At 42.4% G+C, this 27,402-nt stretch overlaps 1 protein-coding gene across 2 annotated transcripts in view; it reads left to right on the forward strand.

Moving 5' to 3' along the window:
• LOC136880975 (protein croquemort) overlaps window positions 1-27,402 on the forward strand; it is a 340,578-nt gene that overhangs the window by 146,438 nt on the left and 166,738 nt on the right. The window lies entirely within an intron of this gene.

Consider the following 27,402-nt stretch of genomic DNA (forward strand, 5'->3'; position numbering starts at 1 on the left):
CCGTCTAAACCGAAGGCCTCAACGCTGACCATTGAACCAAAGTGTCGGACATTAAATTTACCATTAAAGATGATGTAGGGGACGGTAATGTGATGGAGTGCGGCCAGTATCCAGTAGGTTCGAACCCCACTATCGGCAGCCCTCAAGATGGTTTTCCGTGGTTTCCCACTTTCACACCAGGCAAATGCTGGGGATGTACCTTAATTAAGACCACGGCCGCTACCTTCCCACTCCTAGCCCTTTCCTGTCCCATCGTCGCCATAAGACTTATCTGTATTGGTGCGACGTAAAGCAACTAGCAAAAAAAAAAATCTTTCTTTCTTAATCAGTTTACCCTCCAGGGTTGGTTTTTCCCTCGGACTCAGCGAGAATTCCCACCTCTACCGCCTCAAGGGCAGTGTCCTGGGTCGGAGCATACAACTGGGGAGACGACCAGTACCTCACTGCTATGCTGAACAGCGACCTTATGGGCTAGACAAGCGGCCGTGACCATCCAGACATTTGCCTGGAGGAGAAATGGGAAACCACAAAAAACACTTCTGGGAATCGGACCATCCTGCACTCATTTGACCTCCCGAGGCTGTTTCGACCCCGTTCCAGCGCTCGTACCACTTTTCAAATTTCAGTGCAGAGCCGGGAATGGAACCCGTGCTTCTGAGTGTGGCAGCTAATCACGCTAAACGCTACACCGCAGAGGCGTACATAATAATAATAATAATAATAATAATAATAATAATAATAATAATAATAATAATAACAATAATAATAATAATAATAATAATAATAATAATAATAATAATAATAATAATAATAATAATAATAATAATATTACTGCAACACTAGGTTATAGATTGAGGTTTTTGGGTCATATTACTAATTATGTAGGTGTATTTCATTCTTTAAGGATTATGTTGTAAGGATGTTGTCAAAATTGCTGTTAAAATTACAGTGGAAGGATTAGTAAGCTTGCATAAATGGATAGGTGTTAGGTTTATTATCACAGAATATCATTGAATATCTCTCAGGATTTGTTGTAAAGATGTTACTGAATTCTCTACAACGTGATACTTGTAAGGAAGCTGCTGTACAAAAAAGAAAATCCTAATACATTCATTTCCTTGAAGAATACGGGTAATCTCTATGTTCGTAGTGGAGATGTCGTTCATGTATGAAGATGTATTTTAGAGAGAATACAGGTAACGGTCTGACATACCACAGGTCATTTGTACGCAATAAATAAGGTTAAGTTCACCCAATGGACACGCATATAGGAGTTGAATGGGAACAGATCGGTTTTAAGACAAGGGCGATTTGTAAGCAATACTAATGGTTCTAGGTTTAACTAATCGGCGGTAAGATCTCGACAAGTTGCTCACAGTCGAACGACAGGGTGACCATGGGACCCTTAGCTCAGTCATCTAGCAACTCTTGTTCTTTTCCGACCTCGACGCTATCGAGGCCTAGCGAGTCTTCCATTACCACGATCTCCGAAGCCCTTGTTTTTCTTTAGCCGATACCTTCATTTCTCGAAGTGTCGAATCCGTTTCAGTTTTTCGCTCTGATTAGTGTTCTATAGAGGATAGTTGCGTAAAACAATAATCATCACCACCGCTAAGGCAGGCTAGCACAACAAGGAAGGCTTTTGCTCACTTCGTACGTTGATATAGGAATTAAAAAGATTCGTGTGGAGCGTGGAACTGTATGGAGGGCAGACATGGACGATAACTCGCTCAGAAAGGAAGAGAATAGAAGGTTTTGAAATGTGGTGTTACGGAAGAATGCTTAAGGTGACATGAGGAGATCGAATCACGAATGAGGAGATACTGAATCGCTTTGGTGAGAGAAGATCGATTTGGAGAAATTTGACCGGAAGAAGGCACACAATGGATCTTAAGACACCCAGGTCTTTTTCATTTCGTTTTTGAGGGAAGCGTAGGTCGCGAGGGTAGGCTTTATTAATTACGTAGAGGATAGGGTGGCATCAAACAACAACAGTACCGCGAGTGTGCGTAACGTGGTTATGAGGGTCGTAATTCTAGTTTTCATAATCAATCATTCATGTCAAGAAGACGCACATCGCCGTCTTTTTCAATCCGATTTGCATTTTTAAAAGCGTTGGTGAAAATGCAAATTATAAGAGGTAATCAATCATGAGGATTATCAGAGTGTCTTGAAAATAATGAAAGATAAACTTTGCTATCGGTAAGAAGATTTAGTGGACCGCATTGTGTCTCATGTGGGGCTATCTTGAGCGCTGTTGTCGCTGACGTAAGTACGTTATTATCTGGCAGTCCCGTGATACTCTCCAGCTCTCTACTTGACCATCACAAAACGCAAGTGTAATAGACTGAAAACAATATCCTTTAACCCATGGAGCTCGAATTATTATTATTATTATTATTATTATTATTATTATTATTATTATTATTATTAATATGACGTGTGAGGTATGGCAATGAAATGTTTACATCTACTTATTAGTATTATTTACGTAGCTACGTTATGTGTAATCCACTACAGTATTATGCAACACATCACTAGGTAAGACGAGAACTATGTATCTCTAGGCTTTAGGCACTCTAGAAATTACTACAAGATATGAGATATCCTGGCTTGGCAACCTATACAGGTTGTGAGGGGTATACGTGCAGATATTTTGCTAGTCGATAAAGAAAAGTACATCTCACAGCACATAATATGTACGTTTTACCTTGTCCTATTAGTTTCCCTATAAACGAGCCAAATATATCAGGACCTAATGTGTTTTCAATTGCCGTAGTAGGAAGCGCTGGTTATGTCATAGTGTCCTCGTGTCGTTGAGTCACGTGTTCAACTACAGTAGGCCTAGCCGAGTATAGGAGTTGTTGAACCTGCCAACGCATGTTGGTGTGCTCCTCCCCTTGTCGCTGGGGAAGAGGGGTGACGAGGTGATGCCGGTCTAGCTTTCGTTATAATAATAATAATAATAATAGGTTTCACGTCCTGTACGGTTTTCGGAGGCACCGAGATGCCAGAATGCGCTCTACCGTCCAGTTAATCAATCTGGCATTAGAGAATAGGACATTATACACCCGTGGAGATCCAGAGTTATAAACGTTGATGAGTGTTTTCTAGGCAGAGCATTGATTACGAGTAGTCAGTTCTTCTTCCTATTATTATTACTTATGCTTTCGCTCCTCCTCTGCGAACCATGTGACCTTGCCGCGGTGGGGAGGCTTGCGTGTCCCAATGATGCAGATAGCCGAGCCGCAGGTGCAACCATATCGGATGGGTATCTGTTGAGAGACCAGACTAACGAATGGTTCATCGAAAGGGGGGTAGCAGCCTTTCGGAAGCTGCAAGGGCGGCAGTCTAGATGATTGACTGATACGGCCTTGTAATAATACTCAACATGGCTTAGCTGTGTTGATACTGCTACACGGCTGAAAGCAACGGGAAACTACAGCCATAACTACCTCCCGAGGACATGCAGCTCTCTCTGTATGAATGATGTACTGATGATGGCTTCCTCCCGTGTAAAATATTCCGGAGGTAAACTAGTCCCCCATTCGGATCTCCGGGTGGGGACTACACGAGAGGGGGCGATCATCAGGAAGATGGATACTGACATTCTGCGAGTCGGAGCGTGGAATGTTAGAAGTTCCAATCGTTGTGGTAGATTAGAGAATCTGAAAAGGGAGATGGGTAGGCTAAAGTTAGATGTAGTTGGTATAAGTGAAGTACGTTGGCAGGAAGAACAGGATTTTTGGTCAGGCGACTACCGAATTATCAACACGAAATCAAACAGGGGTAATGCAGGAGTTGGTTTAATAATGAATAAGAAAATAGGGCAGCGGATAAGCATAGTGAAAGAATTATTGTCGCCAAGATAGACACCAAACCAATGCCCACCACAATAGTGCAGGTCTATATGCCTACTAGTTCAGCGGATGATGAAGAAATTGAAAGAATATATGAGGAGATAGAAGATTTAATACAATATGTCAAAGGTGACGAGAATCTAATTGTGATGGGAGACTGGAACGCAGTGGTAGGCCAAGGAAGAGAAGGTAGCACAGTAGGAGAATTTGGATTGGGACAAAGGAACGAAAGAGGAAGTCGGCTGGTTGAATTCTGCACTGACCATAATTTAGTCCTCGCCAATACTTGGTTCAAACACCACAAACGACGGCTGTATACGTGGACGAGACCTGGAGACACTGGAAGGTATCAAATAGACTTCATTATGATTAGGCAGAGATTCAGAAACCAGGTGTCGGATTGCAAAACTTTCCCAGGAGCAGACGTGGACTCTGACCACAACTTGTTGGTCATGAAATGCCATCTGAAGTTGAAGAAATTGAAGAAAGGAAAGAATGCAAAAAGATGGGATCTAGACAAGTTGAAAGAAAAGAGTGTGATGGATTGTTTCAAGGAACATGTTGCACAAGGACTAAATGAAAAGGCCGAAGGAAACACAGTAGAGGAAGAGTGGAGAGTCATGAAAAATGAAGTCAGTAGGGCTGCTGAAGAAATGTTAGGAAGAAAAGATCAACTAAGAATCAGTGGATAACTCAGGAGATACTAGACCTGATTGATGAACGACGAAAATACAAGAATGCTAGAAATGAAGAGGGCAGAAAAGAATACAGGCGATTAAAGAATGAAGTGGATAGAAAGTGCAAGGTAGCTAAGGAAGAATGGCTGAAGGAGAAGTGCAAGGATGTCGAAGGCTGTATGGTCCTGGGAAAGGTAGATGCTGCATACAGGAAAATCAAGGAAACCTTTGGAGAAAGGAAATGTAGGTGCATGAATATTAAGAGCTCAGATGGAAAGCCACTTCTAGGGAAAGAAGACAAAGCAGAAAGATGGCAGGAGCATATCCAACAGTTGTATCAAGGTAACGATGTAGATAATTTGGTTCTGGAACATGAAGAGGCTGTTGATGCTGATGAAATGGGAGACCCAATTTTGAGGTCAGAGTTTGACAGAGCTGTGAGTGACCTAAATACGAACAAGGCACCTGGAATTGATGATATTCCCTCTGAATTACTGACTGCCTTAGGAGAAACCAGCATGGTAAGGTTATTTCATTTAGTGTGCAAGATGTATGAGACAGGAGAAGTCCCAACCGATTTTCGGCAGAATGTTGTTATACCTATTCCCAAGAAAGCCGGTGCTGACAGGTGTGAAAACTACCGCACTATTAGTTTAGTATCTCATGCCTGCAAAATTTTAACACGTATTATTTACAGAAGAATGGAAAAACTAGTTGAAGCTGAGTTGGGGGAAGATCAATTTGGCTTCAGAAGAAATGTAGGAACACGTGAAGCAATCCTGACTTTACGTCTGATCTTAGAGGATCGAATCAAGAAGGACAAGCCCACGTACATGGCATTCGTAGATCTAGAAAAGGCATTCGATAATGTTGATTGGACCAGGCTATTTTTGATTCTGAAGATGATAGGGATCAGATACCGAGAACGAAGAATTATCTACAACCTGTATAAAAATCAGTCTGCAGTGATAAGAATCGAGGGCTTTGAAAAAGAAGCAGCAATCCAGAAAGGAGTGAGGCAAGGCTGCAGTTTGTCCGCTCTCCTTTTCAATGTTTACATAGAACAGGCAGTAAAGGAAATCAAAGAGAAATTTGGAAAGGGAATCACAGTCCAAGGAGAGGAAATCAAAACCTTGAGATTTGCCGATGATATTGTTATTTTATCTGAGACTGCAGAAGATCTCGAGAAGTTGCTGAATGGTATGGATGAAGTCTTAGGTAAGGAGTACAAGATGAAAATAAATAAGTCCAAAACAAAAGTAATGGAGTGCAGTCGAACGAAGGCAGGTGATGTAGGAAATATTAGATTAGGAAACGAAGTCTTAAAGGAAGTAGATGAATATTGTTACTTGGGTAGTAAAATAACCAACGATGGCAGAAGTAAGGAGGACATAAAATGCAGACTAGCACAAGCAAGGAAGAGCTTTCTTAAGAAAAGAAATTTGCTCACTTCAAACATTGATATCGGAATTAGAAAGAGGTTTTTGAAGACTTTTGTGTGGAGCGTGGCATTGTATGGAAGTGAAACATGGACGATAACTAGCTCAGAAAGAAAGAGAATAGAAGCTTTTGAAATGTGGTGTTACAGAAGAATGCTGAAGGTGAGATGGATAGATCGAATCACGAATGAAGAGATACTGAATCGAATTGGTGAGAGGAGATCGATTTGGCTAAATTTGACGAGAAGGGATAGAATGATAGGACACATCTTAAGACACCCAGGACTTGTTCAGTTGGTTTTTGAAGGAAGTGTAGGTGGCAAGAACGGTAGGGGTAGACCAAGGTATGAATATGACAAACAGATTAGAGCAGATGTAGGATGCAATAGTTACGTAGAAGTGAAAAGGTTAGCACAGGATAGGGTGGCATGGAGAGCTGCATCAAACCAGTCTATGGACTGATGACAACAACAACAACAACATGCTTTCGCTCTATTGATTTATTCCAAAATGCATTCTTGTTTTTATTTTAAATGTTTGAATCTCAAGACATTGTTAAATGATATTACGCAGCTGCCGAGTGACGTAATGCTCAGTTAGGGATGGATGGGCTTGAGCGCAGTTCGAGCAGCTCGAGCTGATGACGTCACAGCAGGATTATGGTCCGCGATCTATGAGTGATATCCTTGTACTGAATCAGTTGAGGGGCAATCTTGTTTGCTCTTTGATGTTAAATACCGCATGTTCGTGGTAATAACGTAAGTTTATATCGAAATATGTTGAATTATTAATGACTAATCCACTAGAACATAATACCTGCTCTATGTGTCCAGTGATGCATGTTCGCAACATTCAATATCTACGGATTGTGAGTTGTAATTTTAAAAATCCTGAAAGTTCAGTTATATCCCATCGGACTCAGGACTTCAGTTCTTTTCAAATTTTCGTATTGTTATTACTATTCTCCCTCGTTTCCCTTTATCTAGTCTAATTAGCATATACGGCAGCGAAATAATTACAAATTGAATGGATAGAAATTAAATATCGAAGGTCCCGTCGTACCAATGGTGTATTGTATACAGGTTGAACCGAAATTCGCGCACCCGGGCGTTAGTTCTTCCTGCGAGTATATCCGGCAGGTAAAGGACGTTGAAGAATGGCAATCTGGCAACACTGTAACGACATGTAGGGTAACTACCTCTGTCAGCACATGTTTGTCGTGCTGTACAGTTGGTACAGTGGATAGAGTTTTGGGTTAGCATGCAGGAGGTCGAGGGGCCGAGCCTGGGTTGAGGCGTATGTTTGTTTTTATTTCGTAAATGTAGTCCAAGTGGTTTCTAGAGGACCCGCTGCAATCGCTGTTGACGATTAAGGTGCCAGATACCATACAACCTGGACGTCATCACTATGGAACTGTCATGTGTAGCAGGCCGTGGCTCGACACACCAGTTGGTGACGTCAGCACAAGCGAATGCGACACTCCACGCTACCTGCCCCACTGTCATTGCCTGCCCCACATCACTGTGGCCAATTGATTACACAACAGAAACATTTACATGTACCCAATTAGCTGATATTCACCTCGTTTACGGAGCAGCTGGAGAAAGTGCACATGCGGAGAAGAAGCTGTGTAGCCAAACGTTCGCCGCTGTGTACCCTAGGCTCTGGGACTCAGGCTCGCTTCATTCTCGGGTTGAGTGCCGTAGATCGTATCGCGAGCCCTTGGAGCTTCGGCGGGAAGAAGGATTTAAAAGAAAACTTGTCGAAGAGGGCCCGACTGTACCACAAAGTTCAGCATCTCACTGAGCAAGTAGCCTCACGTAGTTATCAGCCCTCAAGATGGTTCTTCGTGATTTCCTATTTTCACACCAGGCAGATGGTGCGGCTGTATCTTAATTAAGGCCATGGTTGCTTCTTTCCCATTCCTAGTCCTTTCCTATCCGATCGTCGCAGTAAGACGATGGGATAGGAAATTGTAAAAAAAGAACAAGAAGCGGATTACCTACCAAGAGCTGAATTCTTACCTGGTTCTTGTAACAATGTGAACGTAATGCACACTGAGTTGTTTACAGATGAGGCATCCTTTACCGGGGAGGGGGGGGGGCTGGGGGGGGGATAATTATTTTTCACAATGCCCATGCATGAGCAGAAGAAAACCCTCATGCCATTCACCAAGGTCATTTGCAGCACATGTTTTCTAAAAATATTAAGGCTGAAAATTCGGGAGATCTGCTTCTTGGACCATTGGAGCTGACTGCACGACTGACTGGCTCCAGAGCCTCTCGACGACGTTCCACTACGTGGCTCATGTACGCTTGTCGACCACTAGAACGCAGTCCCGTCAGCTGCCCGAGTTCAAAGACTTGGTGTACCAAGTGGAAATGGAGATGTGGAGGTGGGTGTGGCATTTATGGTGTCACCACATGGAAGTCTGTCGTCGAGTTAACGGGGGACATTTCGAACTTTGAAGTGCATGTTCCAGTAATTTAGGAGTTGTTGACAGTTCACTATTTTCTTTTTCGTGCATTCTGACAAATTAAGAGCTACAAAGTTTGAGTGTGACGGATAGCTTTTATTTTAATAATAATAACAACAACAATAATAATGTTATTTGCTTACGTTCCACTACTTCTTACGGTTCTTGGGACTCCGAGGTGCCGGAATCTTGTCCCACGTGTATTCTTTAACGTGCCAGTAAGTCTACTGATAGAAATCTGACGTATTTGAGCAGGTTAAAATACCACCAGACTGAGTCAGGATTAAGCTTGCCAAGTAATGACCAGGATGCCAATGCTTTAACCGTCTGAGCCACTCAGCCCGTAAACTTGAATTTTGATGCGGTTAATAAGCACTACAAACGCAGCAATAAGTTAATGATTCTTTATTCTATCAGCATACATGTTCTTTTCGTTAGGAAGGATGAACTGTAGGTACGTTAATTTATGTCATTTAATAACATGTACATTATCCGTTTGAAACAAAACGTTCGATGTACTTTAATAATTCACTTTCAGTACTACCCATTTGGATATCCTATCCCATGTATTATTTCCTTGACCCAAGGAACGTTGTTTACATATACGCCAGCATGAGTTTGCTTTGTTCATTCTCCATTTATGCAATGCAAAACGAGGATAGTAGCATACTTCATGTCCTGGAGTACCTATCCTAACTCTACCCTGGAAAAATTATAATACCACACAATCTTACAAACCTCGTAGCGACACAGATGATCAGGCCATTTCCACACTTACTAGAGCATGGGACTGATGACTAAAAATATCCCAATCCCCTAAAGGACCTAACAGCAACAGAACCCACATTAACACCGGCTATTCGATACGTCTTCATTAACCGAGATCGATGACCAAGGGCGGCTGAAGAACTTATAGACATGGAAATCCACAGCTTGTTTCCAGTCATTCGACCGGGTTAGAATGAAGCCCCATCTAGCAGCGAGGATAGGAAATGTGCCTGTTGCGCTTCTCTGGGACAGTGATTGTGATGCTGCAATGAAAGATGACAGGCAAATCCGGAGTCCCGCCTCCGCTTTGTCCAGCACAAATCTCACATGGAGTGACCGGGATGTGAACCACGGTATCCAGCTGTGAAAGGCCGGAGCCACGGACGCTATGCAAATAAGAAAACTATTCCTTCAAAAAGTAATTATTTCAAAACCATGATTATAATTAACGAGGAAAATAGAAAAAATAACCCTGTACGAGTCAGAAACCTTGTCCAGCCGGCAGGTGTACGCCAGGTTGCCATCTCAAGCAGTGAGGGGCGTGCCTGCCAACATTGTGTGTAATGGGAACAAAGGATCATCACAATTTTGTTCGAACACAAGGACAATTTTCCTCTTTCAGCCTCAATTTGTACGGCTTGTTTCTTTCTTCATTAACCGGGCGAGTTGGCCGTGCGGTTAGCTGTCAGCTTGCATTCGAGACATAGTGGGTTCGAGCCCCACTGTCAGCATCCCTGAAGATGGGTTTCCGTGGTATTTTTCTCGAAGGAAGAGGCGCAACCCGCCCCCTGCTATACTTCCATACACTAAGCTAGATGTTGTTGAAGTGGCGACGAGCCATGAAAATCGGCAGTTTTTGAACCCTCATGGAAGATTCGAGACCTTTCATGAATAATAAAGACACACCCACTCAACTTTATTGGGTAGCTAAGAGTTGCACATGGAAATTCGAAGAAGAAACCTCTGATAGGTGGAAAATTAATTACAGAAATTACTGATTGGCTAAGTTCAAAACAGGCGGAAAGAAAGCTTAATATTGCCAACCGACAAACGAAAGAACGAAATTTAGTTATAGGAAAACTTATGAGTATAAAATATCTTCAAGAAAAGTTCCATCACTTCGCACCAGGGTGCATGATTGTAGTTTTTGGTAGAGACATCTGTGAGAGAATGTCCACACTTCTTGATAATTAGTAAACAAAAACAATTCGGAATTAACACAGTGACATCTTCAGATAAATGGCTGAATTAATTCAGTTTATAAGGTTCAGAGTTTCTCCAGTAGAGGAGTAATTGAAAGCGGAAAATTCAAATGTGCGGCGTATAGGTGTACCAACCGGTACAATAATAATAATAACGAGGATAGAGGACATCAAGTGACATGTTCCAAGTTCTTTCACATCATTTAAGCAGAGTCCACGACTGTGGTTCAGTAGTTAGCTGCCACCCCCGGAGGCCTGGGGTCGATTTCCGGCTCTCCACGACATATGAAAAGTGGTACGAGGGCTGGAATGGGGTCCACTCAGCCTCGGGAGGTCAACTGAGTAGAGGTGGGTTCAATTCCCACCTCAGCCATCCTAGAAGTGGTTTCCGTGGTTTCCCACTTCTCCTCCAGGCAAATATAGGGATATCCTAACTTACGGCCACGGTTGGCACCTTTCGTCTTCCTTGTCTATCCGTTCCGATCTTCCCTTCCCCCACAAGGCCCCTGGTCCTCCTCCCCAGTTGTATTCCCAGACCCAAAGTGTCACGCTCCAGGACACTGCCCTTGAGGCGGTAGAGGTGGGATCCCTCGCTGAGTTCGAGGGAGAAACTGACCCTGGAGGGTAAACAGATTAGGAGGAAGAAGAAGAAGAAGAGTATCTCCTGTTACTGTAGAATGTTTCAACTGATAATATTAACTAATCATTTCGTTTATTTTCTTTCGTTCTCGTCTTTTCGTTTTTCTTAAACCTTTTTATGTTATTTTTAAATGTTCTATGCACTGTCTTTTTTAATTGGTGGCCACTTGTGTAAAAGGCAATGTTTAAATTAAATAAATAAATAAATAAATAAATAAATAAATAAATAAATAAATAAATGAATAAATAAATAAATAAATAAATAAATAAATAAATAAATGTATTCTTTGCTTAGTTTTCTTTCTCTCTTTCTTTTCTTAGTCTGTTTACCCTCGAACTCAGCGAGGGAAAGGGCAGTGTCCTGGAGCGCGAGACTTTCGGTCTGGGAATACAACTGGGAAGGAGGACCAGCACCGCCTTGCGAGGGGATGGGAACATTAGGAGGGATAGACAAAGAAGCGGGAAGGAAGCGGCCGTGACCTTAAGTTAGGTATCCCGGGGTTTGCATGGAGCATAAGTGGGAAACCACGGAAAACCACTTCCAAGATGGCTGAGCTGGGAATCGAACCCACCTCGACTCAGCTGACCTCCCGAGGCTGAGTGGACTCCGTTCCAACCCCTGTACCACTTTTCAAATGACGTGGCAGAGCCGAGAATCGAACCTGGCTCCGGGGCTAACTACTACACCACAGAAGCGGTCACTGGGTGAATAACTGAGTTATGAGTTTAGAAGTGCATATAATATTATATTATATACCCTGCAATTCAGCCGCCCCTTCCACTGTGGTTTCATGCAACCCAACTAACGTGCGAGATGCTTATAAGGTGGCTATTCCCTTGCAGGCGTACTGTGTGGTACTTTTTTTTTTTTTACACCTTTTTATTGATACAAATACATGCTTACAAGTTTTACAGTTGGTAGGTTTACATGTCTCCTCGTCTACAGTAAGTCCGTTCCACTTCCACTACCACTTGTCAGTTCTTGAACATTCTTACATTGCTATGACATTAATTGATGACCATTACGACCTGGTCTTGGGTAAAAACAATGAAGAGTTCTTGTGCCTAATCCTGCGGCGCAGTTGGTACACATACAGAATACAAAACCAATAATGACATAGATGACATTACAAATTTAACAAACAGTGTCTTAGTAGAAATATAGAGAGTAAACAAAGTAAAAGGTCTCTTTTTGCTTTGATAACTTGGCACTATTGTTGTTAGAAAGCATTATTATGTAAGCGTTAGGATGAAAATAAATACAAATAATAAAATAAATAAAATAGCAACACACTCTTTTTGGCTTTACCGAGCTGAAACAGTAGCACAAGTTTCGGAGAATTACAAAAGACATTAAAAATAAATAAGTTGCTTAATTATTCATGTTGTTTTCAGTATAGAAGTCTTCCATGATTGAGTACAATAACGGACTATATTCCCCCACATATTTAGCTTTTGGTGACGATAAAACTTGACCAATACCATCTTGAATATCTGGACACAAACTATTGTGTCGAGAGTTCCAAGTTCCAGGAGTTTTTAATACTGTATGCACGTACACTGCAAGCACTAACACGAGCACAGATGTAAAATGAGCTGAAGTTGTCCCAAAGGTGGGGCGGACAAGCCATTCCGGTGGTACTTCAAAATGTTGGGATCGAGCAGTCCGTTTGATGATGTACGTCACATATCGCCAAGCTTGCGTAACACGGGCACAATCATGCAGACGGTGGAGAAGAGTGTCTTCTCCTCTGCGACACACGGTAAATAGTAAACTTTCTGCCATACGAATATTATACAGTTTACTATTTGTCGGCACAATATCATGAACAACTATATACCACTTTGCTTGAAGTTCAAGAGGAAGAACCCGATGCGTAATATTCCTCCAGATGCGATTCCAGTTGCATACCAAAATAGACTGCTGAATCCTGGGAGCTACATATTGGCTACGCTGCAGAAACATATAGATGCTTTTCGAGGTCACGTTATTGTTCATAAAAGTTTGTGGTAGATAGCTCATTTCATATTTCAAATATCGCGCATGAGGGGCGAATTTATCTACATCATGGAAAGGGGGAGGGTTAGGCATCTGCTGTAAACTGCACCACTGTTGGAGAAAATTTTGAGAATACGGATGACCCTCACCAATAAGGAATTTTATGTGTCGATTGAGGAATAAGGCTGTCACATGATTCTGGATATTCTTGAGTCCTAATCCACCAGTAGATCTTGACAGAGTTAAAGTATCACGATTCACCCTTAGGATTGAACCTTGCCATATGTACCATCCTACAGCAGACATTATCTTAATACCGGATACCCGAGGCAGAGGTAGGATTTGACCCATGTAACCCAGTTTACTGATTATGTATGTATTGATGTACTGAATTCTTTGCAGTAATGATAAATTCCTGTATTTTTCTCGCTGTAACAGTCCGCGTATCACATTCATTGTTTTGCCCCAGTTACGCTGGATCATTTGGTGAGTACTGTTAAAACAACTAAGGCCTAAAATTTTTACCTCGTTCTGAACTGTTACCCAGTTTAGCAAAGGTTTATCAATTATATGGCTTGCTCCTAGTTTTAACAAACACGATTTATTAACGTTCAGCTGTGCACCAGATATATTGCAGTAGTCACTGATAGTTTTTTGAAGATCTTGTGCGTTTGTTCTGCGGTCCGCAATGATAGTGACATCATCAGCAAAGGCAAGGATTTCCATCATATCTCGGTCGCGTAAACATGCTAAATTACTCAATAGTGGTTCCAGAGATAGCACAAATAATAACATAGATAACGGACATCCTTGTTGTACTCCTGTTTTTATGTTAATTGCCTTAGTAAAAAAACCATTAAATTGGACCTTCGTAGAACCTCCCTGAAGAACATGTTGTAGGATAGCAATAAAGCGGTTGTCTAGTCCCATTGCACGTAGAACAGCAATTAAATAGGTATGATTCACTCTGTCAAACGCGTGATCGAAATCTAAAGATATTAGTTGTTTACACTGCCTTCTTACCCTACAATCACTGATAATGTCTCTTATTGCACATACTGAGTGTATAATGCTCCTACCGGGAGCTCCGCACGATTGGTGTGCCCCTAAAGCATCGGACATAAGGAAGGTCAGGCGCTGTTTAAGACATCGGGTGAGTAACTTGTAATCGAAATTCAGCAGAGTAATTGGTCTGTAATCATCTATACTCTTAGGATTAGGCTTTTTTGGTACCAGTACAATCAATCCCTCTTTTAGGCGACGTATATTTGGTCTTGAATATAACACATCATTTAAAGCTATCGTAAGGTCTTCCTTGATAACTGGCCAAAATGTCAGGTAGAATTCTCGTCCAAGGCCATCTAATCCTGGGGATTTGTTAGGCAGACTGCGCTGTATGGCTTCATAAATGTCTTCCTCCCGCAATTCTTCAATAAGATAGTCTTGTTGCACATGTGTCAGTCGTCCTCGAACAGAATCAAAAAAGGCGCTGTTGCTGTCAAGACGAACATCATTCGTTTGTTCATACAATTGTGTAAAGAAATGCTCAATTGTGTTCTTAATGATATTGACATCCCCAGAAGACTCACCACTTGACGATGCCAGTTTCGAAATATATTTTTGTTTGCCTCGTTTACTCTCACGAATGAGATGGTACAATGATGACATTTCATCGGTAGTATTCCGATGATCTCGTGCTCGTATTTTAAGTCCTTCAATCATTTCTCTGTGTAGTTTGAGGAGAAGTGCTCTTGTTTTCTTGATACGGAGATATGTTAATGGGTTCCTGGGATCTTCCCTATAAAGCTGACGTAAACACTTGTAAAAGAATTCGGATTTTTGATTGAGCTGTCGAGTATACTGAGCACTAAACCGTTTCAGGAATTTGATTACATTCGGCTTTGCATAGGATAACCACCACTCAAGTCTCGTTGTATAACGTGAATGATGTTTCCTCCATAGTTGCCACTGCACAGAAAACTGTTCCTGCAGTTCTTCACTGTTGAGAATACTCGTATTTAGTTTCCATACACCCCTTCCCCGAGCTACCCCCAGCTCTGATTGCTTTAATTTACATATATATGCTGCATGGTCCGAAAATTCGACGGGGCACACATCAGCATTCCCAACATGCTCTTGCAGACTTTGACTGACATATATTCGGTCTAATCTCGATGCTCCTTTCGCGCAAAAATATGTATAGCCTGGGTCGGATGATGCTTGTAATTCCCAGGTGTATATCAGTTTGAGCCCTTTCACTAGAGTTGACAAGGCTATACAATTCTGAAAACTCCCGCTCTGATCTCTAGCATTGATAACTGCATTAAAATCCCCGCCAATAACCATGCGATCTCTATGATTTTTAATTAGATGTATGATATCACTTGTATAGAATTCATTTCGTTCGGCTCTCGCCTGAGAACCAGAAGGTGCATAAATATTTACAATTAGAAGTCCTTTTATGTTGAAACTGATACCACGGGAACTGGGAAGAAAAACTGGAGCTGTATGGGGAATTGTATCTTTTATATATATATAGCTGTACCTCGTTTGGTCTCGTTGATATTTACTATTCTTTCATACCCAAATATATGAAGTAAATCATCTGTAGCAACCTCCTGTAACAATGCTATATCAACATCTTGGTCACGAATTAATTTCTTAAGAAGCTGCTGCTTGCTGCCTATCTGGATACAGTTAATGTTTAAGGTCATTATAGTGTACGTAAATAGCATGAGGAATATAACATTCATCTGGATACCAAACTGAACTGTCGAGCCCTTGGATCTGACAGACATTGCCAAACTACCGTCTCTCACCTATCCTCCCTCCTTGTCTTCGAGGATCCTTTGGGCTGATATAAGGTTGTACTGACTTATGGACGCCATCTTTGGTGGACTGGGTAGTTTTTAGCTTTTTAACGTTTTTCTCTGGCGGAATAATCTGACTTGAGGGAACTTCGCTAATGTCGTTAAGCAGTGAATGAGGCGAGGGTTCAAGGTCATCTGACCACAGCTGTTTAGGAGTCTCACTATGACCTGTCAAATTTTCGGTGGTGTTACTATCATCAGTATCTAGTTCCATATCTTCCTTCGGAGGACTGCTAGTGGTGGGGTAACTAGAACTATTTAACTTGTCTGCCAACAAACTGGTTACGTCACAGTCTGTATTTGCGAGGTCAGAATTAATAAGTTCGTTTCCTGTCGTAAGTTCAGGGACATTTGTGTTATGGTGGGGTGAGTGTTCTTCAACTTGAATGTGATCCGTAGATTGTTCCAGTCCTACAGTGCCGACATGAGCTGCTTGTGTGTCTGTTTCTGGTCCGTGCACATCGACTGAGTTGCCTTGTCCATGTGTTAGAAGGTTATTTGGAAGGGGATGTATCTCTGCTTCCGTTGTGATAACTTGAACTTCGTGTAGTGTATCTTGTTTATGTCCCCGGCTGGTCTGTTCTTGTGACTCAAGACCGATAACCTGTTGTGAGTCCAGCTTGTCGCTCCTGCCTGTGTTTACAACTGTGTCGCTCGCGAGAGATAGGGCAGTGGAGTGCCCTGCAACTACTTGACTCATAAGCCTACTACCTGTTTCACCTGTCGAAGTTGCTCCTCGCCTTACCGGGCAATCTTGTCGGAGATGGTCACTACCACGACAATAATAGCATGTTTTTGGTTGTCCTTCATAAAGTACCTGAGCTCGATATCCCTCAATTGTCACGATTGTCGGGATAGCACTTTGTAATTCGATACGCATAGCTCTAATGCCACTAAATACATTAAATGTGTATGTAGAAGACCATTTTTCATTACGTATGTCCCTAACTTTCCCATATTTACTGAAATAAGTTGCCACGCGTTCATTGGCCATTTCAATAGGAAGATTCATTATCCGGACTAGTTTCGTGTCCACATCAGCACATGTGATAATTACCTCCGAAAATGAACCATTGAATTTCTTTACCTGAGATTTTCCTGCTGTTGAAGTGAGAATGCGCTCCATCAGAAGTTTGCTGGTTAATTTTATGTACACTGCTGTTTCCAAATTGTCCAGTTGTATTGCTTCCACTTGATCAACATTTAATTTTAAAACTGTTTCAATCCACTCATGAATTTCTGCCGGTCCGGGTTTGTTTAGTTTATCAGGAAATGCACATTTTACTGTATTCTTCCTAATATTTAAGCTTGCCATTGTCTTGCACTTTGTACTAATACCACTCGAAACACTCTACCTCACAGTACACAACAGAACAGCGCGTTCGATGTTTACGCTTGCACGTCTCACAGCGAACTACCGATACTAATATACAGCGAGCACATTCTCCACACGATTCTCAATCCTACCGACAGATTATTTCGTCCATTCGGAAAAAATGACGCCTTGAAATCATGTAGTGACGTCCACTGACGTAACGAACAGTGCAGTGCTCTCGTCATGCTCCCAGCAGTGCGGCGGCGTTAGCGCAACAATGTTCCAACGGCGGCTCGAATACTGCATCATTGAAGTATTTTTCGCATCGGTATGATGTAAACAGTAGAATGACGATGTTACTCCGCTGGTTAGCGCCTCTTGTCTTGACATGGTCCTCACTTATGGGGAAGAAAGACACACAATATCTGTACCAGGAACGGTATCCCGACAGGCGATACGACATTTAGCAGCAGCCACCAGTCCGCGGTAGGCCCATTACATCGTGTGAACCAGAACAGGCCGATCTGGAGGCAGATCGTAATAATCGACACATTAGTACAAGGGCGACTGCACAGCCAGCCGTCCCGTACTCTCCTGAGTTACACCAGGAGTTCCATGGGCGGGATTTCGAAGCTGGAATGCATTTATGTCGGTGGCTATTAGGCACGCTGGACAATGATGCAGTATTCGTATCATACATCCTATTTTCGGACGAATCGCGCTTCCACACAATGCGAACGTCAATCGCCACAACATGCACTATTGGAGTCCGGACAATCCTGACTGGGTGCGACAGGCGGCCCATCAAGTACGATGGGGAGTGAATGTTTAGTGTGGAATCTCGGGGAATCGCCTGATTGAACCTTAATTCTTTGACGGCCATTGGACGGGCCCACGCCAGCTGTACTTTGTGCGTCAGGAAGTCCCACTGCTGCTGGAGGATGTGCCCTTGTGGTTCCAACAGGATGGAGCTCCATCACATTCGTAACCATCTGAACGAGGAACTGCCAGGGAAATGGATAGCACGAGGAGGCCCTGTTTCTTGGCCCTCCAGATCACCGGCTTTAGCGCCGTTAGACTTCTTGTGGGGACATTTGAAGAACGTCGTTTACGGGAAACCCCGACCAGCTCCGGCACTCATCACGGGCGCCTGCCGAGCAATTACACCTGGAATGCTTCAGCCGCAAGACGATCTATTGGACACTGGGAACCAAAACTGTCATCACATCGAGCATTTGCTGCGATAAAACATTGTCAGGGCAGCTCTGTATGTGTCCGGCGTGCTAACTAATCGGCCACAAACATATTCATTGACACAATGAACTTACATTACGTGCGGTACGTATCAAACAGATATTTCAAACATTTGTAATCGCCCCGGACTCGAACCTCCCACCTGACATGCAAGCCCGCTCCGCACGGCACACTGGGCAGCTTATAGTAAGTAAGTGGTCACAATATCAATTTAGTATTTCGCCGGCGTGTAGAAGGTCTTCCAGTGTTTAATACGAGTATAACGTTACGGCGTCCTGACCATACCGGCAGGGCAGATGTTTTCAGGACGGATTTAATATTGCGGGTTGCAGATGGCTGATTATATTTGAGATTAGTGCATACATTTCAGATTTTTGTGCATGCTTTCGACTTTTATTGTCTTTTACAAGCAGTTGTCAACACTTGTGAACACTTTCGATACCGTTCATAGGGAACTGGCAGTTATCAAGACTGAAGTTAGATACTCGTCGGTTGTTGTTTATGGAGAAGGTGAAGCCTTAAACGAAATGCGGGCTGTAAACAAATAAGTGGCTGCTAATGATAATGTGTTCAACACGTACACTGGCTCGCGATCCGTACATCATTCTCTGCATTGAAGCTACGCCACAGATCTAAACCAGAAAACTTGGAGAAGACTGTTCGAGTGTACTGCAAGTCACTTGTGCAGTGTGAGGATGCAGCTTCTTCACGGTTTTCTTACAACCTTAGTAAGTGAAGTGAACAGCCGCATTCAGTTGTTCATTGATCATCATCATCATCATCATGTTGTGGGAATGTTACGTGAGAATTTCATACAAGTGTTTAGTGTATATTTCACCACTTTTTGTAGCACAGTTGGTGCTTTATACACCTTAGTGGTTTTACGTCACACCGACGCAGATAGCTCTTATGGCCACGATGAGATAGGAAAGGGCTAGGAGTGGAAAGGGAGCGGCTGTGGCCTTAATTTAGGTACAGCTCCAGCATTTGCCTGGTGTGAAAATGGGAAACCGCGGAAAATCATCTTCAGGGCTGCCGACAGTGGGAGTCGAGCCCACTATCTACCGGATGCAAGCCGACTACAGCGTGTAGTGTTCACTTGGCTGTCCTCTGCCATCAACTAAACAATGGCTCTACTGAATGACGATAAAGAGTTTCAAGCAACAAATGATGCAATAGTTCCATATTTATTTTTATTTCAGATTTGTTTCACTTTTGTAAGTTTTCATTTAGATGAAGGGTCTTCAACGCGCGTATTGGAAACGAAATTGTACAATAACGATGAGTGAAATCCATTTTCTTGGTAGTCACTAGGGCCCGGATATATCCGCATATGCACATTTTGAATGTTAGTGCATATACAGGTATATTTTTCTGTTATGTGTGATCGATTTATGAACGACTTCTGATTGTGCACCCTTTAGCCACAGACGCAGCTTGGTGGTCAGTCTCATCCATGTCACATGTTTGCCATCGTACTGGAGAACACATATTTACCCTCTTTCCATCTGTCAACAAGGTAATTTCAAGTGAGAAAAAGCTTTCCTGGCAAGCACCGGCTCGTGTACAACACTCATTGTCGTGCTACCGGGGGAAAGATGCAGTTACAATTGTTCCTGAAACAAAGTGTGCATTTGTATCTGAAACTGTTTAGAAATATATCAGTTTCAGCCATGTGCAATATTCGTCACTTTCGAAAGCGATAGAGGGTCTACAAAGTCGTGGTGTACCCCTTCAGTAAACCATTCCTTCTTTAAATGGTGTCGATGGTGAACGTGGGGAAAAGGAAACTCAGTGCAGTGTTGGACTCAAACCCAGGACTGAAGAAGATTCAATCCATGAGTGGAATCAAGTAGCCATGCATCACTTTGCAAGGAGTTCAATGCGTTTGCTGCCGGCCCCAGCAGTAAAAGTAGTGTTGGTGAAGGAAAACTGGCAACACAACGCCTTTGAGAAAACGTTAACATTTTTGTCTTTTAAAACTAAGGTTGAAAATGTAGCTGTCACCCGTACGTATGGGAGACACATAGTAGCCGTAGTATGCGACACTCTCCTGTGTCAACACGAGAAAAGTCTGTTCCCTTCTTAGGTGTGAATAAGATGGACATCTTGGAGTTAATATGCCTATGAGAGTGCGGCTCTATGACACGCGGGGAGATCTCGTCTTCTTGGCACTGGTTATAGCAAAATGTATCTTCTACCCAAGTCCCGTCTCACTCGTCAGTCCAGCCTGAAGAAAGAGCAAAATTTTGATGCTTCGCGGGAGAAAGAAATTAGGAACAAGGTTCTTGTATTTTTTTAAATTGGCTGAGGCTGAGGCAGGCACCTTGCTCTGGTGTTCAGTCGTTCCCACTATTTGATGAGCTAATAAAGTGCAATCCTCACAAATGAGAAAGAAAATGACCTAAATTATGAACGTTGACGCACTACAGAAACAGTCGAGAGAACACAGTTATTATGTCATCAAAGAGTGGGAAGTTTATGACATAAGGAAGTACAAAATATGCAAGCGTTATGCGCTATAAATATGGTAGAATATGACTTGTGGAATTTAGTGATAGGTAAAAGAGGGGAGAGTATTAGTAACATTAAACATCTTAAGTGATAATGCAGCACTTCACAGTAAACCGCTCTACTGCCGCTATAAGACGCTTTACACCGGGGGAGTTGGCCGTGCGCGTAGAGGCGCGCGGCTGTGAGCTTGCATCCGGGAGATAGTAGGTTCGAATCCCACTATCGGCAGCCCTGAAAATGGTTTTCCGTGGTTTCCCATTTTCACACCAGGCAAATGCTGGGGCTGTACCTTAATTAAGGCCACGGGCGCTTCCTTCCAACTCCTAGGCCTTTCCTATCCCACCGTCGCCATAAGACCTATCTGTGTCGGTGCGACGTAAAGCCCCTAGCAAAAAAAAAGACGCTTTACAAAAGATAATTCTCCCGTCAGTAATGAAAATCTCTTCACCAAAATCTTTCACGTAATTTCTTAATTTTACCCTTCACTGTACTCACTTTAGGTATGATCGGATTCACTGTAGTAGTGTGAGCAATCTCTTGAAATTCGTTGGTGGTGAAAGGGAAAGAGGGCTCTAAGCTTCCTTGCCCCAGAGCTTAATATACAGTATCTACTGAACCGAGCAACCTCTCTGTTCCAGGAAAAGAAATAAAAACATGTCTACTATAGTCCTGTGTTCGAAACGTGACGTAGAAAACAAACAACATACACTTGCTTTCAGGGACCCTTCATTCAGAGAAGCTCACAGGGTGCTGCTCGTTTCACTGCGAAACTTGTGTCACTATTTGTAGAAAAATATCCTACTGCTCTCTCCGGATGTACTCCCTGAACCTTTCGCTGTGTGAGCACCCTCGTTTAGTGAGAGCGAAATTCAGATGTGTTGGTTACCCAACATACATTCATAAAAAATTATAATAACGCAGAAGAAAGAAAAATCACTTAAAACCAACAAATTAATATAATGAGTTGTTCAAAACGACCACATATTGTGACAACATTGAAAAAAAGATAAAAATTTATTAAAGGGCAAAACAGACGACAAAATGACTTAATTAATACACATTTCTGTAATGAGAGGGCGAGTCAGGGCCCTCGTTATACTGAGTTACTACTTGGCCTTCTCTAGTCGTGTCTCAGAGCTACAAATGTGCAACAGTTCAGCACAAATCACTTGTCTACGCCCTTCCACCACTGACTTCATTCAAGTTTTGGCAACAGAACTTGGCGCTGCTTTACATCTTGATAATATTGAATATTTTTAGATATGAAGTTCTTTCTGGCATTTGTTGTTTTTAATAAATATTGACTAAGCCGACCATGCTGGTGGTTGAAATAAATAAATAAATAAATAAATAAATAAATAAATAAATAAATAAATAAATAAATAAATAAATAAATAAATAAATAAATAAATAAATAAATAAATAAATAAATAAATAAATAAATAAATAGCATATGGCGTGGATTTGTTTACGTCGCACTGACACAGATCGGTCGACGATGGGATAAAAAAAGCGCTATGACTTGGAAGGAAGTGACCGTGGCTGTAAAAAGGGCACATAGACCTATGGACCTGTTTTACGAAGAATACATAGGTTTGTCTGCCATTTTCTCTAGTTAATAATGGCGAAAGATTCGGCGGGATAAGTTCGTGTTACACCCAGCATCAGACAGTACAATGGTATTGTACTCTTCTCCACTTTTGAAGTTCAATTGACGTGTCCCAGGTAGTATAGGTCCTGTTATGCGTTACCACACCTTTACTGCAAATTTCAACTTTTTCACATTTGGAAATGTCCTTACAGACAAGAAAACTTCACAAATAAACAGACGTCAACCAAAAAATGAAGGATACAAGAAGCCTCCACAAATTTTTGTCTGAAGACCATGTTGTGTTTATTGAGGAGACGATTAACCAAGAAGTAGGGCCTTATTCTCTGAGAATGTTAATAAACCAAGACTGAACGAAAATTATATTTTCTGATAATACTGATCTAGTGCAGCCACACTTTGGTAAAGCACTGTATTTAAGTCTCGCTTATTCAATCAAAAATGCTGTCTGCGTAAAAAGGACTCATAATATTGATTTAAAAGTTCTTGTTTTAGTCCATGAGCCTTTATCTGAATAACAAACACTACAACATGGAAAATAAATAAAGACCGAAGAAAAACAAATATTCCATTTTCTTTTTGTCCACAAATAATTTTCACCAATATGCCCTTTTTTATGTTGCTCGCCTCAGTTAAGATACAGCCCCAACATTTCCCTGGGCTCGATCCCACTATCTCCCGAATGCAAGCTGTCAGCCACTCGCTTGCTTTACGAAAGCACAAGTCCTGGAGTAACTCGTCCTTGGGCCTACAAGCAAGAGTGTGTAACATACCCCTCTCCGCGAGTTCTATATACGACAAACGACAACCAAATAGCCAACATTTGACGCGAAGAAGGCAGAAAATTGTCTTTTCTTTGCGAAACGTCGCTGCATATGATCGAAAACGGATTCGAAGGGATATAGGAGGTTGTTAGTGCCTGCAGAGACCCACGTTGTACCTGTATTCATGTTCTGCAGGAAAGACTCGCAGTGTGAGAATGACAATATTACTCTTGTATTTCTTTGAACGAGCATTACAGTTTACTTTTTTAATTAATTCACGTTAGTCCATGAATAACAAGGAAGTACTCACATCTTACCACCCAAGGGATCCACTGAACTACTCAGACCGCTGAGGTAACGTTATATTTCAGTGACTGCGGACCTTGAACAAGTCCCCGTGAAACAACCTGTCTCCAGACCTCTGCCTTGACTGTGTGCACTGAACTGGGTTTCTAAAAAGGATTTAAAACCGTCGCAGTATTTGTGGACCTTACGTGTGCATACGACACTGTATGGAGACAGGTACTAATCTATAAATTTCTTCATACAGTTCAGTGCAGAAGTAACAGGATATTCCAAGTTGTGCTTGCCAGTGACACCAACAAACCAAGAAAACTGGATAACGGCCCTCCATAAGGTTCAGTTCTTGTTTCCCTGTTCTTCAACTTGTATACATCGGACTTGCCTGAAGCAAAAGCATAGAAGTTTATGTATGCTGATTTACTTATAAAATTTAATATATGATGCAATACAACAAGATTTATAAGTACATCAACAGAAATGACATGTCTCATACAACTGAAAGATTAGATTTGTCCATGTAAACTCTTATCCAATCCACCGCTTCAGGAGTACAGTAGGTGAGTCCAAGTAAGCCACGGAAAGGCAATATTATTATTCAACACTATGTGTTTGTGGAATGCTAGCAAAGTCGCACTTTGGGTTATCTGACCAACCCCACTTATGAAGAGCAGAAGCCCCAGCTTTGAGGATGTCTGGTGGATTGCAGTAGGACTTAGTTCACTCACATCTTCAAGTATTGGCAGTGCTAACTTGTTTTCTGATCGGTGGAGGCAGCACTGTTCCGGCTAGGCGCTCACAGAGATCTATCCAGAGTCATCCCCGTGCCTTAGTGCAAAAATGACTCTGTGGAAGTAGTTTTCAAGCCTGTTGTCCAGGTGAATGCCTTTTCTCAGGGTTGGGTTGCAAGCGCCATGTTTTGAAGTAGTCATGTAGAACTGCAGTTTCATCAAAACTAGAGGTTGATATTATCCGCATATATGAATTTGTGGGACACTGTTGTAGGAAAATCATAGGTGTAGAAATTAAAAAGAGCAGGCGAGAGAACCAAACATTGTGGTAGGGCATCATTCAGTTCACAGAATTGGCTTTTGCTGTTCTCGGAGTAAACTGGCAGTAGTCTGCGGTATGGTATCGCATGTTGCTGTGAGATCCAGAAAGACTGAGGCGCTCTTCAACTTCTACTCAAAAGGCGGTCAGGGAAAGTACTTGGTCGCTGGAATCACGGCAAATGCGGAATGCTGCTTATTCAACTGGAATGAATGTTTCAATTGTTGTTGCTATTCTGTTCAGGATCGATATTTCTAAAAGCTTGTACGTAATAGAGACCACGGATATTGGCCGATAACTTTGAAGTGAGTTCGGATCTTTCTTGGCTCCAGTCTACAACTGAAAACCAACGGCAGCCAACGTTTCGTAGCTGGCCCACAGTTCTTTAAGAGTTTTGGGTAAATCCATCTAATCCTGCCGCCTTTCCATTCTGAAGATTCTTGTAAGGTGAAAGGTCTTGAGTATACATCATGAGGTTGAGTTGAGCGTTTCATTTGCCTAAGTTTCTTTTCTTCCTGTCTGCCGTTCTAGGGGTCAGCTAACAGATGTGGTATGGAAACAGAATCTAGTTTACGTATCAGTGACTGATCTCTCTCTTCAGGCATTGTCGAGTTCAGTAGCGTTCTCCTTTCAACGTACTCTTCTCTTAACACATTGGACTCGGAAACGTCTCGCCTACTGCTTTTATTAATCCTTCTCAGACATCCCTGGTACCCTTGAACGTCCTACTTGCTGTTTTAAGAACAAAACCCTTGCTGCTGTTGGGAAGGAATATGCCTTTGCTGGCGAGACGTAGTGTTTATTTCTTCTGGTATTGTCTGGAACAAACTTGTTACTTTCATTGGCCTGTTCCACAGGGAACATTCTCGAAGTGCCTAGGGGTAAATAGACATGAATGATCCAACATAAGCCACTAACGCATCCCTTAGCTTCCCATATTGATTCGTCGCAAAATTATACGCTTCGCATCTTACAAACATGCTCATTCCCAAAAAGACATTGACAATTCTGCTGTTGCATTTAGTATTGGATTAACGGCCATCGTTCGTACCACTCAGTCTGCATTTAATTCTCAGATTCGCAAAGACCACACAATGTCCAGCACAGCGCAGGATTGTTGGAGTGAATTCAGCGTCTCGAGTATGACATTTATATACAGTTTATCCGATTGTATTCACCCACTGTGATTGTCTTACGTGAACTACGTAACATGAACCTAACGTATAGAATAAAACTTGTTCAAAGTCGGCCGTCAGGGGGCCGGTTCGATTCACGGTACTGCCAGAAATTTAAGAATGGCAGGACGGTTGGCTCGCCTCGATGGGAGGTATGAGGCACGTTCTAACACAAACAGGTGAGCTTGTTGAACTTTTGGGTCTAGAGTTTTTCAGCGGTGCAAGAAATTGGGCAAGTTTTAGTGACGGAGTTTTACTCGAGAGTCAGTTCAGTGCGTCCATATTCAATAACATAAATCCATTTCTAGTGGAGTGTGCTGTCTTTGATGCTTCCGACAATGTTATGTGGGACACTGAACATTGCTCGTCTCATCCAATGTGCTTCTTGTTGTCTACGTGAGGACGCGTAAGGAGAGCTACAGTACTGTACAATCAGCCAGCACTTCTTTGTCGGTATGAGTGAGGTCACTGTTATGAATGGTACGGAAATATTAGGGCGTACACTTCAGTGGACTTGGCGGACAGCTTCTGCCTCGGCGAGGAAAGCAATGGGAAACTACACCACTTCTCCTCTTTAGTGATGGCGGACTGAGTGGCACGGTCGCACAAATATGAACACTATGGCATTAGAAAGTGGGCGCGGGCGCTAGAATGACACCTGCCCCCAGGGGCTCTTAAGTTGGAAACATGGGTTGGTGACCCTTAGCTGAGTCCTGGCATTGCTTCCACTTGCTTGTGGCAGATCCCCCAGTCTCATCTATCCTGTCCGATCTCCCTTGGTCAACTCTTGTTCCTTTCCGGACGATATTAGAGCACTCTTGTCTTTCTTTGGCCCATAGCTTCATTTTTCGAAGTGTCGGATCCCTTTTAATTAGTGGTATATAGAGGATGGTGGCCTAGTTGTACCTCCTCTCAAAACAATAATCACCACCACCACCAGCAGGAAATTTCCAAACTTCTCCGGTGTGAGTCTCAAAAAATGTATTGCCCAGGCCATGACAAGTGTTATTAAATCTAGAAGCCAGGTAATTGTTCTTGTAGCCTTGTGATGGTAGCGGTACACACTCGGTACTGTATCAACAACACCAGCTCCTTTGTCTGACATAAACATCTGTCTAAAAATGTCGGGCTGAGTGGCTCAGACGTTGAGGCGCTGGCCTTCTGACCGCAACTTGGCAGGTTCGACCCTGGCTCAGTCCTGTGGTATTTGAAGCTGCTGAAATACGTAAGCCTCGTGTCGATAAAATTACTCGCACGTTAAAGAACTCGTGCGTGACTAAATTCCGGGCACCTCGGCGTCTCTGAAAACCGTAAAAGTAGTTAGTGGGACGTAAAAACCAATAACTTTATTATTTAAAAATATGACACAAAGAACAACTCGTGAGCATGCCGAGGAGCTACAGTAACAAGAGAAATTCTAAAGGAGCATGGCAGACATGTATATTCGAGTTGTTTCAATATCGGTAATACTTTCTTTAGGACAGGTTTTGC

The sequence above is a fragment of the Anabrus simplex genome, chromosome 9, assembly GCF_040414725.1.
Source record: "Anabrus simplex isolate iqAnaSimp1 chromosome 9, ASM4041472v1, whole genome shotgun sequence".
NCBI lineage: Eukaryota > Metazoa > Arthropoda > Insecta > Orthoptera > Tettigoniidae > Anabrus > Anabrus simplex.